The sequence below is a fragment of the Argiope bruennichi genome, chromosome 11, assembly GCF_947563725.1.
Source record: "Argiope bruennichi chromosome 11, qqArgBrue1.1, whole genome shotgun sequence".
NCBI classification, from domain to species: Eukaryota; Metazoa; Arthropoda; class Arachnida; order Araneae; family Araneidae; genus Argiope; species Argiope bruennichi.
Window position 1 is genome coordinate 20,761,062 of NC_079161.1, and position 17,324 is coordinate 20,778,385.

A 17,324-nucleotide genomic window follows, 5' to 3' on the forward strand; every position below is an offset into this window, starting at 1 on the left:
AAAACGTTGCACAAATTTTGAATTTGAACAAAATATGTGTAATTAAAGATAAAATGAATACAGGAACCTAAACTTTGGAAAAGAATATTAAAAAGAAAGAAAAAAAAGAGGCTAAACTAAAATCCATATTAGTGCTCTTCTTACAAACTGCGTATCACCCATCTGAGGAGTAAAATCACCCAAAAATTGTACCTGTAAGATGCTGGTATGAGCCCTAAAAACCGCAAAGAAGAGGCAAAGCAGGGGGAGGGGGGGAGAAACCAGTCAGGGCTTGAAAACTTTTAAAAAAATCGAAAGGTATGTTCTTCACTAATTCCGTATTACTTCAGAAGAGATTGTTTATATGTTTTTTACAGTATATTTATGTTGAACTTCACCCTGTAGAGAAGATGATTGAATATGTACGGAATGTCAATTCTAATCATTTCCCAACAATTAATTTTTAAATTACTAGAGATAGGTATATACTTCGAGTTGGAAAACCCCATAAATGATGCTAAAAATTATATTTTACTGTGTTTTAGTTAATGGTGGTTGGCTGAAACACAATAGAAAGGAAAACTAACCGAAAACTTCGGAAATAAATGCCTTTATGAAATGAATATTAAAATAGTATTACTGCCGGATTGCCTTCAAACGTAATTAAATACTGCATTGATCTTGCTAAAACATAGAAAAAATTAAAACAAAACAAAAAATATTATTTGTGAAGATATATACTATATGGTTTTATTTATTTATTTATTTATTTTGTTCGAAAATGTTTACTTATGATATTTAATTCTAAATATTTAAAAAGATTATATGTCTTGAAGAATAACATCAGTTTCACCGATATTTTATGAATTAAGTGACACTAAACAATAGAGTGTCGTCCACTGCTTTTGTCCCATTACGAATTTATTTTTAAATTTCCGACTGCATTTTAAATGCACTTTATATTCTGAAAAGAAGAAAAAAACCACTTTCAAACACACAAACAAAAACGGAAAAATTTTAATACTGAAAGTTGTTGAGCAATACATAGCAACAATAGCGGTTCTCATGCTTTTTAAAGAACTCGTTTCCGAACTTCACATGTGGCGTTCAGACACGCTGGCATCGGAGCCTCGTTGGATATTGGAAAATAAGGTAAAAGGCGGTTCTTTTGCTAGCTAAAACACCATTATTTGTTACGATACCTATTAATGCTTTTCGTTTATAGCCTCAAGACAGATAGGAGCTAACACTAAACACATGTTTTGTGGAACTCAGAGGGAAAGTTAAGAAATGAGGGATGTTGCGAATCAGGTGAGCGCCACTTAAAGATAGCTTGGGCGAGAGGAAATAAAATGATGTTTAAAAATGCAAAATCGATTCATTCAATTCAAATGAAGGAAATATTCTTGTCAATCACATAAAAATGCCCAAATGAAAAAAAAAATTAATACTAATTTTTACATTTTAATATGTAACGAAAGAAAACGCCATTCCAATAACGACAAAAAGTATTCATATTTATAAATGGGCAAACAGTCTACAGTTAAATGTAAACCCACAATTTTAGATACCTAAGTCTTTCAGATTTAGTTTTTTTTTAAAGCAATTTCATTTCCTGCCTTAATTGAATAAAGATTATTAAATCAAATTCATCCAAATTAAAATGATTTTTCCTTTAATTTTCAAAATTACTAAGCAACATTCCCAATTACTTACCATTTGCATTTTTTTTATATAATATTATTTAATAATTCTAAAAATATATTGTTTCATAATCTAGAAAAAAACGTTCAATTCTTTAATTTAATATTATTTAGATTGAGTGTAAAAAGATTTTTCTTCTATAATGTATAATATTACATTTAACATTTACTTGTGCATTTTTTATGCTGATTATATTGAAACCAAATCTCCCAAAAGTGATCGATAATTAAATGGTTTATCATTTTATTTTGCTATATTTTGTTCTTTAAAACAGCTTTTGCCATGATTAGATTAAACTCAACTCAGAAAAATCTGATTTCTTAAGTTGAAGAGGAGTTGGGGACATCTATACCTAGAAAGTGAATCCTGTATTACTAAAAGGCTCCTATACAGCCTAATCGAGACCCTTTTACGGATATGATGTTTTAAAACATCAATATAGTATATATTCCTTTTTTCTTCTCTTTTAGAATCTGTTTAATGCTAGCTATTAACCAATAATATATCAAAAGAAAAGAAAATTTGAAAGTTTTTTGTCCATGGCATTTTCGTAAATCAAATAGGGCAATTTGAGCTTCGTAGTAAAGGTATAGCGCATTTTGCGTATCTTTATTTGTATTACTTCGTCCAAACTTTCAGATCCATCTAAAAGCTGTGAAAAGTACACAAAACTCATTTTATTTACCGAAATTTCCGTTTTTCTTCAGTGTCGTTTTCATATGTGAGCAAATTCTTTATTATCTCCCCTAAAATTTCAACTTCGGTTAGAAATGTAACCGGTTAAACATCCATTAATACATGATGTTTCTTGCTGAATTCAAAACTTTTTTATTAAAAATATGAGGATAGAATATAAAATCAGGCAGCAATAGCGGTTAGTGTGATTATGGGATTTCTTTCATTATCTAGACAATATCTCAAAAGATTATTCAGTAAAAATGAGAATAGAATATAAAATCTTTTTCCACTAGAGTTTCGCGTGACTGCATAATGTCTGTCAAAATCCAAATAATATCTCAGACGATTTTTCAAGATTTTTTTTTTATTCATTTTATTACAATATGATAGAATTTTTAAAATAAAAAATAATTACATATTTTTTTATGTATAATTATGTTTAGTAGTTTTTGATTCGGCAGTCTTTCCTATAGACCTCAAAACACACACATTGCTTAAAAACTAATAAAACTTTACACTTTCAACTCTTCTTCTTTTTTTTTTTTTTTTTTTCCTTCTTTCTTTTTCTTAACGATTTTATAGATTCTAGGTTTTTATTTTATTTTATTTAAGGGGACAGTGGACTCTGAAATAAGTAAACATAGACGAAAATGAGAAATTTTATTTGTCTTGTTTTATCCCCAAAATACATGTTTGTATTCAACTAAAATACTGTTATAAAATGCATTGTACAATAAAATAAATATTTGGAGGGCCAAAAAAAAATTAAATTTAAATGACTTTTCCCAAAAAGGTATTCCAATTAGATTTAAATATCGTTGAAACGTTCCAGGTGTCTTAATTTTTGAAGAAATTAAATAAAATTTATCATAAAGATTTCGGACAAACATTAAAAGAAAATAGGGTATGCATTTTATATTTCGAGTATTTTTGATAGTTAAAATTCGGTTTTTGTTCAGAAAAACATAAAAATTTTATAAAAATTCAGTATGTAAAAATATTTCTAAAAATTTAGCATTTAATTGTAATTACAAAATTATACACAATTTAGTTACGAATAAATTTATATTGCATAATAAAGAAAAAATGAATTAAAAACTAATCCACCTGGAATGTTTTGAAATTTTTAAAAATTATCTGTCTTTTAATTTTAAAAAAATAATATATTTCATTTCATGAATTTCATAAAGAATTTTCTAGCATTCATTTAAATATAAATTTGTGAAAAATTTCCTAACTCTAAGTGAATAATTAGCAAAAGTGCCTAATAGAATAAAATTAATTCTATAGTTTATAATAATTTCACCCCGAATATGCGTATCAATTTTAAGAGTTTTCTTCTTTTTGTCGGGTTTTCTTTTCAGAAGAAAATTATAAATAGCAAATAATTCTGCTCTACCAAAATATTTTTTCTTTAAACATATTTATTGTATTGAATATTATTTCTTTGTTTTCATATCAACAAAATGAGTCCACCTTTCTTTTATAACATTTAGTTAAAAATTTTCGATTTATTTTTGTCTTCCTTTTTATATCTTCCCATTTTCGCTGTGTCTGTGTTTTTATTACTCGAATTATAACGCTGCGTATTTTGCGGGGGGGGGGTTAATTATTTATTAAGGAAAGCTCCTCTTAAATATAAAAACAGAAAAATTTTACTATCACATAGCAACAATAGTAAAGTGCATTTAAGGAAGCGGTTCTCACGAAGTTTAAAGAACTTGTTTCCGAACTTCACCATGTGGCGTTCGGACACGCTGACGTCGAAACCTCCCTCTTCGGACCTCGGAAATAAGGTAAAAGGCGGAAATAAGGTAAATGTTTCTTTACCATTATACCATTGTTACCATTTCAATACCATTATTTGTTACGATTCCTATCTCCTTTTTCGTTTATAGCCTCAAGACAGATAGGAGCTAACACTAAACACATGTTTTGTGGAACTCAGAGGGAAAGTTAAGAACTGAGGGCGGTTGCGAATCAGGTGAGCGCCAATTAAAGATAGTTTGGTAGAGAGGAAATAAAATAATGTTTAAAAATGCTAAATTGATTCATTCAATTCGAACGAAGGAAATATTCTTGGCAATCGCATAAAAACGTCTAAATGAAAAAAGAAAAAAAAAAAAGATTTAATAATATCCTTTACGTTTTAATAGGATACGAAAAAAACTTTATTCCAATAACGAAAAAATTATGCATATTTATAAATGGTCAAAAGAGTGTATTAAATGTAAACACACAATTTTCGACACCCTGAGTCTTTGAGATTTGGTATTTTTTTTTAAAGCACTTTCATTTTCTGCTTTAATTGAATAAAGATTGTTCAATCAAATTCATCCAAATTAAAATAATGTTTTTTAATTTTCAAAATTACTAAACAACATTAACAATTAGTTACCATTTGCATTTTTTTATATAATATTATTTAATAATTCTAAAAATATATTGTCTTATAATCTAAAAAAAACCGTTCAATTCTTTAATTTAATATTATTTAGAATGAGTTTTAAAAGATTTTATTTATTTATTTATTTGCAATGTATTTGCAATGTTTATTACATTTAACATTTAGTTGTGCATTTTTTATACAAAATATATTTAAACCAAATCTCCTAAAAATGATCGGCAATTCAATATTTTATCATTTTATTTTCATGCTTAAAACAGCTTTTGCAATGATTAGATTAAACTCAACTCAGAAAAATCTGATTTCTTAAGTTGAAGAGGAGTTGGGGACATCTATACCTAGAAAGTGAATCTTGTATTACTAAAAGGCTCCTATACAGCCTAATTGAGACCCTTTTACGGATATGATGTTTTAAAACATCAATATAGTATATATTCCTTTTTTCTTCTCTTTTGAATCTGTTTAATGCTAGCTATTAACCAATAATATATCAAAAGAAAAGAAAATTTGAAAGTTTTTTGCCTATGGCATTTTCGTAAATCAAATAGTGCAATTTGAGCTTCGTAGTAAAGGTATAGCGCATTTTGCGTATTTTTATATGTATTACTTGGTCCAAAATTTCAGATCCATCTAAAAGCTGTGAAAAGTACACAAAACTAATTTTATTTACCGAAATTTCCGTTTTTCTTCAGTGTTGCTTTCATATATGCGCAAATTCTTTATTATCTCCCCCAAAATTTCAACTTCGGTTAGAAATGTAAACTGTTAAACATCCATTAATACAAGATGTTTCTTGCTGAATACAAAACTTTTTTATTAAAAATATGAGGATAGAATATAAAATCAGGCAGCAAAAACGTTTTGTGTGATTATGGGATTTCTTTCATTATCTAGACAATATCACAAGAGATTATTCAGTAAAAATGAAGATAGAATATAAAATCGTTTTCCACTACAGTTTCGTGTGGCTGCATAATGTCTTTCAAAATCTAGATAATATATCAGAGGATTTTTCAAGAAAAATTTTTTTGATTAATTGTATTACAAAATGATAGAATTTTTAAAATAAAAAATAATTACATATTTTTTTATGTATAATTATGTTTAGTAGTTTTAGATTTGGCAGTCTTTCCTGTAGACCTCAAAACACACACATTGCGCAAAAACTAATAAAACTTTACACTTTCAACTCTTCTTTTTTTTCTTTCTTTTTTAACGATTTGATCAATTCTAGGTTTTTATTTTATTTTATTTAAGGGGATAGTGGACTCTGAAATAAGTAAAAATAGACGAAAATGAGAAATTTTATTTCTCTGGTTTCATTCCCAAAATACATGTTTGTATTCAACTAAAATACTGTTATAAAATGTATTGTTCAATAAGATAAATATTTGGAAGGCCAAAAAAAATTACGTTTTAATTACTTTTTCCCAAAAAGGTATTATAATTAGATTAAAATATCTTTGAAACGTTCCAGGTGTCTTAATTTTTGAAGAAATTAAATAAAATTTATAATAAAGATTTCGGACAAACATTAAAAGAAAATAGGGTATGCATTTTATATTTCGACTATTTTAGATAGTTAAAATTCGGTTTTTGTTCAGAAAAACATAAAAATTTTATAAAAATTCAGTGTGTAAAAATATTTCTAAAAATTTAGCATTTAATTGTAATTACAAAATTATACACAATTTAGTTACGAATAAATTAAGTTGCATAATAAAGAAAAAATGAATTAAAAACTAATCCACCTGGAATGTTTTGAAATTTTTAAAAATTATCTGTCTTTTAATTTTAAAAAAATAATATATTTCATTTCATGAATTTCATAAAGAATTTTCTAGCATTCATTTAAATATAAATTTGTGAAAAATTTCCTAACTCTAAGTGAATAATTAGCAAAAGTGCCTAATAGAATAAAATTAATTCTATAGTTTATAATAATTTCACCCCGAATATGCGTATCAATTTTAAGAGTTTTCTTCTTTTTTTGGTTTTCTTTTCTGAAGAAAATTATAAATAACAAATAATTCTGGTCTACGAAAATATTCTTTCTTTAAACATATTTATTGTATTGAATATTATTTCTTTGTTTTCATATCAACAAAATGAGTCCACCTTTCTTTTATAGCATTTAGTTAAAAATTTTCGATTTATTTTTGTCTTCCTTTTGATATCTTCCCATTTTCGCTGTGTCTGTGTGTTTTTATTACTCGAATTATAAGGCTGCGTATTTTGCGGGGGGGGGTTCATTATTTATTAAGGAAAGCTCCTTTTAAATATAAAAACAGGAAAATTTTACTAACACATAGCAACAATGATAAAGTGATTTAAGGAAGCGGTTCTCACGAAGTTTAAAGAACTTGTTTCCGAACTTCACCATGTGGCGTTCGGACACGCTGGCGTCGAAACCTCCCTCGTCGGACCTCGGAAATAAGGTAAAAGGCGGTTCTTTAGCATTATACCATTGTTACCATTTCAATACCATTATTTGTTACGATTCCTATCTCCTTTTTCGTTTATAGCCTCAAGACAGATAGGAGCTAACACTAAACACATGTTTTGTGGAACTCAGAGGGAAAGTTAAGAACTGAGGGCGGTTGCGAATCAGGTGAGCGCCAATTAAAGATAGTTTGGTCGAGAGGAAATAAAATAATGTTTAAAAATGCAAAATTGATTCATTCAATTCGAACGAAGGAAATATTCTTGGCAATCACATAAAAACGTCTAAATGAAAAAAAAAAAAAAAAAAAAAAAAAAAGATTTTATAATATCCTTTACGTCTTAATAGGAAACGAAAAAAACTTTATTCCAATAACGAAAAAATTATGCAGATTTATAAATGGGCAAAAGAGTGTATTAAATGTAAACACACAATTTTAGATACCTAAGTCTTTCAGATTTAGTTTTTTTTTTTTTTTTTTTTTTTTTTTTTAAGCAATTTCATTTTCTGCTTTAATTGAATAAAGATTGTAAAATCAAATTCATCCAAATTAAAATAATGTTTTTTAATTTTCAAAATTACTAAACAACATTAACAATTAGTTACCATTTGCATTTTGTTCATATAATATTATATAATATATATATTATTCTAAAAAAGTATTGTCTTATAATCTAAAATAAACGTTCAATTCTTTAATTTAATATTATATAGATTGAGTTTTAAAAGTTTTATTTTCCTGTAATGTATAGCATTACATTTAACATTCAGTTGTGCATTTTTTATGCAGACTATATTGAAACCAAATCTCCTAAAAGTGATAGGCAATTAAATGTTTTATCATTTCATTTTGCTATATTTTGCTGTTTAAAACAGCTTTTGCCATGATTAGAATAAACTCAACATAGAAAAATCTCGCAGATTTCTTAAAGGGGCGTTGGGACATCTATACCTAGAAAGTGAATCCTGTATTACCTAAAGACTCCTATAGAGCCCAATAGACACCCTTTTACAGATATGATATTTTAAAACAGCAATAATGTATACATTCATTTTTTTTCTTCTTTTGAATCTATTTAATGCAAGCTATTAAAGCAAGGATATATTCCGACAAAAGAAAAGACAAATTGAAAGTTTTTTTGTCTATGACATTTTTGTAAGCTGTGCTATGAATTATAGCGCATTTTGCATATCTTTCTTTCTATTACTTGGTTCAAAATCTCATCTCCATCTAAAAGCGGGGTGAAAAGAACACAAAACTAATTTTTATTGCGCATTATGCTATAGTAAATGCCTTTATTATAGCGCATTTTGCATATCTTTCTTACTATTACTTGGTTCACAATTTCGTATCCATTTAAAAGCGTGGTGAAAAGAACACATAACTTATTTTGTTCACCAAAATTTCCATTTTTCTTTAGTGTCATTTTCATATAGGCGCAAATTCTCTATTATCTCCCCTAAATTTTGAACTTTGATTTAAAATGTAAACGGTTATTCACCAATTAATAAAAAATGTTTCTTGCTGAATTCAAAATTTTTTTATTAAAAATATGAGGATAGAATATAAAATCAGGCAGCAAAAACGTTTTGTGTGATTATGGGATTTCTTTCATTATCTAGACAATATCTCAAGAGATTATTCAGTAAAAATGAGAATAGAATATAAAATCGTTTTCCACTACAGTTTCGTGTGGATGCATAATGTCTTTCAAAATCTAGATAATATCTCAGAAGATTTTTCAATAAAATATTTTTGATTCATTGTATTATAATATGATAGAATTTTTAAAATAAAAAATAATTACATATTTTTTTATGTATAATTATGTTTAGTAGTTTTAGATTTGGCAGTCTTTCCTGTAGACCTCAAAACACACACATTGCGCAAAAACTAATAAAACTTTACACTTTCAACTCTTCTTTTTCTTAACGATTTGATATATTCTAGGTTTTCATTTAATTTTATTTAAGGGGACAGTGGACTTTGAAATAAGTAAACATAGACAAAAATGAGAAATTTTATTTCTCTGGTTTCATTCCCAAAATACATGTTTGTATTCAACTAAAATACTGTTATAAAATGTATTGTTCAATTAAAATAAATGTTTGGAGGGCCAAAATTTAAGTTTAAATGACTTTTCCTAAAAAGGTATTCCAATTAGATTTAAATATCTTGGAAACGTTCCAAGTGACTTAATTTTTGAAGAAATTAAATAAAATTTGTAATAAAGATTTTGGTTAAACATTAAAAGAAAATAGGGTATGCATTTTAAATTTCGAGTTTTTTTAGATAGTTAAAATTCGGTTTTTGTTCAGAAAAAACATAAAACTTTTACAAAAATTCAGTATGTAAAAATATTTCCAAAAATTTAGCAATTAATTGTAATTAAAAAATCATACACAGTTTTGTTCCAAATAAATTTATGTTGGATACTAAAGAAAAAATACTTAAAAAATTAAAAAATAACTCTCAGTGAGTAATTTGCTAAAGTGTCTAATAGAGTAAAGTTAATTTTATAGTTTGTTATAATTTAACCCTGAATATGCGTACACGTTTTAAGAGTTTTCTTCTTTTTGTCATTTTCTTTTCTGAAAAAAGTTATAAATAGCAAGTAATTCTGCTTTACCAAAATATTTTTCATTTAAACATATTTATTGTATTGAAAGTTATTTCTTTATTTTCATATCAGCAAAATGAGTCCACCTTTCTTTCAGAGCATTTAATTAAAAATGTTCAATTTTTTTTCTCTTTCTTTTTATATCTTCCCATTTTCGCTGTGTGTTTATTTTATTACTCGAACTCCAAGGACTGCGTATTTCGCAGTTTAAGAAATGTTCCTTTTTACTATAAAAACAGGAAAATTTTAGTACCGGAAAGATGTACAGTAACACTTTGCAACAATAGTAACATGTAGATAAGGAAGCGGTTCTCACGAATTTAAAAAAGAAACTTGTTTCCGAACGTCTCCATGTGGCGTTCAGACACGCTGGCATCGGAGTCTCGTTGGACGGAAAATAAGGTAAAAGGCGGTTCTTTTGTAAGATAAAACACCATTATTTGTTACGATTCCTATTAATGGTTTTCGTTTACACCCTCAAGACAGATAGGAGCTAATACTAGACACCTGTTTCATAGAATTCAGAGTAGCATAGTAGGGAAAGTATAGAATTGACGGGTGACTCGCCACAGGTGAGCACCAAATAACGATAGTTTGAACTAGAGGGAAAATAATTCTTAAATATACAAGATTTATTGAATCAACACAAATGAAGGAACTATAATTTTCAAAACCAAGTGAAAAGAGAAACGATTTAATAATATCCATTGCATTTTAATATGCAACGAAAAAAAGAATGTCACTCCAATATCGAAAAAAGTATGCATATTTATAAATAGGCAAAAGACTCTAATAAATATGAACTCACAATTTTGGAGATCCTAAGTCATTGAGACTTTTTTAAAGTAATTAAATTTCTTGCTTTGATTAAATTATTCATATTGTGAAATCAAATTTATTCAAATTGAAATGTTTTTTAAATGTTTTTTTTGTATAACTTAATATTATTTAGATTGAATTAAAAACGTTTTTAACAATTTTAATGTATTGCATTACATTTAATAGTGTATAATATTATATTATGCATTCTTATATGTGGTATTCTTTGAAGCCAAATCACTTAAAAGTGATCAGCAATTAAATCTTCTTCTTTCATTTTGCTATATTTTGCTGTTTGAAACCGCATTTATAGAGATTAGATTAAAATCAATACGGTAAAATCTGATTTTTTCAATTGAAGAGCAGATGGAATACCTATACTTGGAAAGCGAGACATGTATTACCTAAAGGCTCCTACAGAGCCTAATTTGTCCTTTAATAGATATGAAATTTTAAAACAGCACTAGTGTATATATTCAATTTTTCTTTTCTTTTGAATTTGTTTACTGTTAACTATTTCCCGTGTTATCTTGCGAACAGCACAACTAGAGTAATTTTGTTTGGATTTTAACCGGCTTGGAATATGTTGTAAGAAATGCAAAAACCTTGGGCGAGTTCGTAAATGGCCCATCTAGCCCAAAGGGATGGAAATGGGATGTGTGTGAAATTTTCATTTCGCTATAACTTCTTTAATATTGAAGATAGAAAAATAAACCGAATTAAGCAAATGAGCGCCTCATTAAGACGAACAACTTTTGTATTTAAAATTTTTCGATAACTGCAATATCTTAGATGTTAGGGACTAAAATTTAATTTTCAAGCTTTTAATTTTGATTGTTTCTAACAAAAAAAAATTATTTTGACAATTTTGAAAAAAAAAAAAAAATGGAATAAATGGTTAATAATAATTGTTAAAAATTTGGGTTTAGATGGAATTTCCATTTTCTAATAGGACAATGACCCCCAAAAGAATATACTTAAGGTCAAAATATAGTGTCTTTTTCATTACAAGCAGCAGTTACACACATCACAGTACCCCGACATCAATATCATTGAATATTCGTGGGCCATACTCGAAAAAGTGGTTCAAAAACACAAAATTAGAAACAAAACTCATTTAAAACAAGTGTTGCAAGAAGAATGGGGTAAAATATCTTCAGATACCACCAAAAATTAGTCGAATCGGTACCATGACGTTTTGAAGCTTTATAAGAGCCAAAAGACATGCAACTTAATAGTGACACTTTGTTTATATGCGTGATAATGCAAAAACTTCATTGGTGTATTCTCAATTTTTTGAGGCAAAATTCTGCATATGTTTATTTAAAATGCTTCTGAAACTTTTCAATTCAAATGTTTTTCGTTGATTTTTCTTTATTTTTACTCTAAATTAAACCATTTGTTATGTAAAATAAAAATATGTTTGCTCTTCTCGGTCATGTGTTATTTATATTGAAAGTCGGATTTATCAAGTAAAAGTAAGGTGTACTCTCAATTTTTTGAGCCACTGTATATATATTTTGTACCATAAACCTCATTATTCCGGGGCTTTTATTAGTTTGATGGTCCTTTGGTTTGATGTCTACCGCATTATTGAGAGTATACTGCATTAAAAAATGTAATAATAAAAGACAATCGGTATGGCTTTATCCAAGTATGGGTACTTTTATTCACCGACTAAAGGCAATTAATTATCATTGGCACGTAATTAATACACAAATGCCAAAGAATATTTTTTAAAAGCCCATGGTAAATTTCTTTTTATTTCGCTTAATAGTTATAGTTGAGATATTTAAGCACATAAAATCTAAGCAACAATATTAATAAAGAAAAGCAGACGATTTTTTTTCCGTCCAATATAAATGAAAAATCAAACGATAAATTCGTTCTTTCTATTATCAAATGATATTTTACATGCAATTAATTCAACCGAAAAAATTGAAATTATTTTAAAGGAGAATATTTGCAAACGATAGTTAATTTTATCAATGCATAGATTAGCCTTAATATCTTCTTGACTAATACTAACTTTTGGCACTTTCTAGAAACTTTGAAGCTTTTATATAATATAAATTTTATTACAAGTCTAAATTTGTACATAATTTTTCATAATATTTGTGCTTTTATATTATTATTCTTTCAAGAAATACTAAAGTGTTCGATAGCAGTATAAACATTACCTATGTTTATTTCAATATGTAATATTTATTTTTATTTTATCGTATACGACATATAGAGAAGGTAAAAAATATTTAAACTGAATAATTTTGATTAAACGTTTAGTTTCTCTGAGTCCAAAAGACATATTTTTGGCGTTATGGATAATGTCAATCAATTGTTCTGTGACAAAGGCAATTAAAAAAAGCTTTGAGATAGAAAATGAAATTTCATATACGGTCTATTCTCCAAATTTGTATATTTCCATCAAATGTTGAGCAAAATGAATTCAGAGGAAGTCCATCTGTCTGGCTGCTTGAACACAATAAGTACAAGACGCAAAAATCTATGTAAATAATATTTGGTACAAATATTTTTTAATGTACAAATGTAGTTTCGTGTGAATCAGTCTGCAAAAAATGCGTCCAAAACACGTATTCTCAAAATAGGTTCAATAAAAAGTTAGACTCATGCCAAGGTTCTGTATTTTGTAACTATAACCAGATCTATAATTTTTAAGTATTTTGCATGGCTTGATGAAACGTCATTTAATGTATTCGTGGCCTTATCAAAGGTCTACAATTTTGCAGGTCTATAATTCGTGGTCTTATCAAAGGTCTAAAATTTTGCAGGTATATAATTCGTGGCCTTATTAAAGGTTTACAATTTTGCTGGTCTATACCGTGGCCTTATTAAAGGTTTACAATTTTGCAGGTCTATAATTCGTGGTCCTATAAAAGGTCTCCAATTATTCAGGTCTATAAATCGTGGCCTTATCAATGGTCTCCAATTTTGCAGGTCTATAATTCGTGGTCTTATCAAAGGTCTAAAATTTTGCAGGTATATAATTCGTGGCCTTATTAAAGGTTTACAATTTTGCTGGTCTATACCGTGGCCTTATTAAAGGTTTACAATTTTGCAGGTCTATAATTCGTGGTCCTATCAAAGGTCTCCAATTATTCAGGTCTATAAATCGTGGCCTTATCAAAGGTCTCCAATTTTGCAGGTCTATAATTCGTGGTCTTATCAAAGGTCTAAAATTTTGCAGGTCTATAATTCGTGGTCTTATCAAAGTTCTACAATGTTGAAGGTCTATAATTCGTGGTCTTATCAAAGGTCTATAATTTTGCAGGTCTATAATTCGTGGCCTTATCCAAGGTCTAAAATTTTGCAGGTCTATAATTCGTGGTCTTATCAAAGTTCTACAATGTTGAAGGTCTATAATTCGTGGTCTTATCAAAGGTCTATAATTTTGCAGGTCTATAATTCGTGGCCTTATCCAAGGTCTAAAATTTTGCAGGTCTATAATTCGTGGTCTTATCAAAGTTCTACAATGTTGAAGGTCTATAATTCGTGGTCTTATCAAAGGTCTCCAATTTTGCAGGTCTATAATTCGTGGCCTTATCCAAGGTCTAAAATTTTGCAGGTCTATAATTCGTGGTCTTATCAAAGTTCTACAATGTTGAAGGTCTATAATTCGTGGTCTTATCAAAGTTCTACAATGTTGAAGGTCTATAATTCGTGGTCTTATCAAAGTTCTACAATGTTGAAGGTCTATAATTCGTGGTCTTATCAAAGTTCTACAATGTTGAAGGTCTATAATTCGTGGTCTTATCAAAGTTCTACAATGTTGAAGGTCTATAATTCGTGGTCTTATCAAAGTTCTACAATGTTGAAGGTCTATAATTCGTGGTCTTATCAAAGTTCTACAATGTTGAAGGTCTATAATTCGTGGTCTTATCAAAGTTCTACAATTTTGCAGGTCTATAATTCGTGGTCTTATCAAAGGTCTAAAATTTTGCAGTTCCATAATTCGTGGTCTTATCAAAGTTCTACAATTTTGCAGGTCTATAATTCGTGGCCTTATCCAAGGTCTAAAATTTTGCAGGTCTATAATTCGTGGTCTTATCAAAGTTCTACAATTTTGCAGGTCTATAATTTGTGGCCTTATCAAAGGTCTACAATTTTGCAGGTCTATAATTCGTGGTCTTATCAAAGTTCTACAATTTTGCAGGTCTATAATTCGTGGCCTTATCAAAGGTCTACAATTTTGCAGGTCTATAATTCGTGGCCTTATCCAAGGTCTACAATTTTTTGCAGGGAGACGGGAGAAGATATGCGAGAATGTTTCGAGAAGACCAGATCGAGAATTTAGATGAAAAAGAATGTATTTTCGCCTTCCAGCTAGCCGAGATAAATTATTATTTTTTGCAATGAATTCCTCGTACAATTATTATATTACATTTCAAACATTTTTTAAAAAATTAAATAATTCCGAATCAATTTTTCTTAATTTCCATCATGCTAAATATACAAGATTTTGTGTAAATATATTTCAAAATTTACTTAATATTTTAGACACTTTTTTTTTTCACTAAAATATGAGATAGTTTATAGAATCATTCAGTTTTCGAGTTTCGAGCGATATAATAAGATAATATTTTCACAATAGCTCCGAAAATTACGCAATAAAGTAAATGGAATTGCTTAGTCTTAGAATTTCGTGTGACTACAGAATATTCTTCAGAGTTTACTTAATTTCTCAAAAGATTATTTCATAAAACATGAAAATGGAATTAAAAAAATCGTTTGGCAATAGTACTTTGTGCGACTACGGAATATTTTCAATGTTTAACTTAATATCTCAGAAGATAATTCATTAAAAAAAATTCTGATTCAACAAATATTCATAATACTACAATAAGAAAGCAAATTTCAATCTGAAACACTTAATATATTTTTATATATCCATTTATATTTAGTAGCTTTAGGTTTAGCGGTCTGTCCTATAGAATGCCAAGACTTCTTTATTAGTAGTAGAAATTATTATTATATTATTAGTAGAATTATTATTATATTCTCCTTTATTAGTAGAAATTATTATTATATTAGTAGTAGAATTATTATTATATTCTCCTTTATTAGTAGAAATTATTATAATATTAGTAGTAGAATTATTATTATTATATTCTCCTTTATTAGTAGAAATTATTATTATATTAGTAGTAGAATTATTATTATATTCTCCTTTATTAGTAGAAATTATTATTATACTATTAGTAGAATTATTATTATATTCTTCTTTATTAGTAGAAATTATTATTATATTACTAGTAGAATTATTATTATATTCTCCTTTATTAGTAGAAATTATTATGAAAAAATGTTGTTATATTCTCCTTTTTTATTTGTAGAAATTATAAGAAATTTAAACTTTCGAGCTTTTTATACTTTCTTTTTGCCAAGGATGTGATGTATTCTAGTTTTTAAATTTCATTTTATTAAAATTATTTTGAGTACTAATTCTCTTGCTTTTCATAATTTGAATTTAAATATCCGTTTTAATTTCAGCTTTGTCTTTTGTTTTGTTTGTATACATATATATTGCGTTTATTTGTTCGTTATTGTAATAGATTTCTGATTATTTTTCTCTTCTTGCATATCTTATCGCTTCAACATTTGTTTCGTATTAGGCAAACTACAAGGCATTTCACAGATTCAGGGACACTCCTTTTTACAGTAAAAATGAAGAAATTTACTATTGAAAAGATTCCGAGTTAGGCATATCAACTATAAAATCATACAGGTGAGAACTATGACTCGCACGATCCCAAAGAACTTTTTTCCAGATTCGACCATGTGGTGGTCAGACATTCAGTCGCCCGATAGCTAGTTAGATCGCGGGAAACAAGATGAAAGGGGGTTCCAAGTCCTTTTGTTGTTTAAAATTGCAACACATGTACTAAATAGTAATGGTTTTCTATTTGCAAGGTAGATAGAGTGACCATTTAAACGCTATTGTATTAGACATAAAATGGAACCTACATGCTTGAACAGGTAAAATTTAGAGTTGAAAGGCATTGTGTTTCGGGTGAGCGCAAAATAACAGCAGTTATTGCGAGAAAAAATAAAAAAAAAATATCTAAGAATACAAAAAATAATCATTGAACACAAGCGAAGAAAATATATTCTTGATAATCGACTAAAAACGATGAAGTAGAAAAAAAAATGAATTAATAATATTTTTAAAGTTTATTATGTAAAGGAAAAGACATCATTTCTATAAAGAAAAAAACTATGCATATTTATATAAATGGCTGAAATATTGTATACTATCACAATACAAATACACAGGAACGATTCCATTTATAATAATGGACGATGTGTGAAACAATAAAGATTCTAAAGATAAAGAAAAATTTATAACAGAAGAACTATTGATAAAACGAATATAACTATATCCGTTTTATCAATTATCCGAAGTGATTGATAAAACGGATATAACAATATAAAAATTTATAACAGTAAGAACTATTGATTTGGTTTACTTTGCTGTTTTTCATTAATAATAATTCAACTATTTAATCGTTTGCTTTAAAAAATTAATTAAAATCTTAATTCAACTATTTAGTCGTTTGCTTTAAAAAGTTAATTATAATCTTAATTCAACTATTTAATCATTTGCTTTAAAAAGTTAATTAAAATCTTATTTTTAAAACATTCCAATACTTAAGAA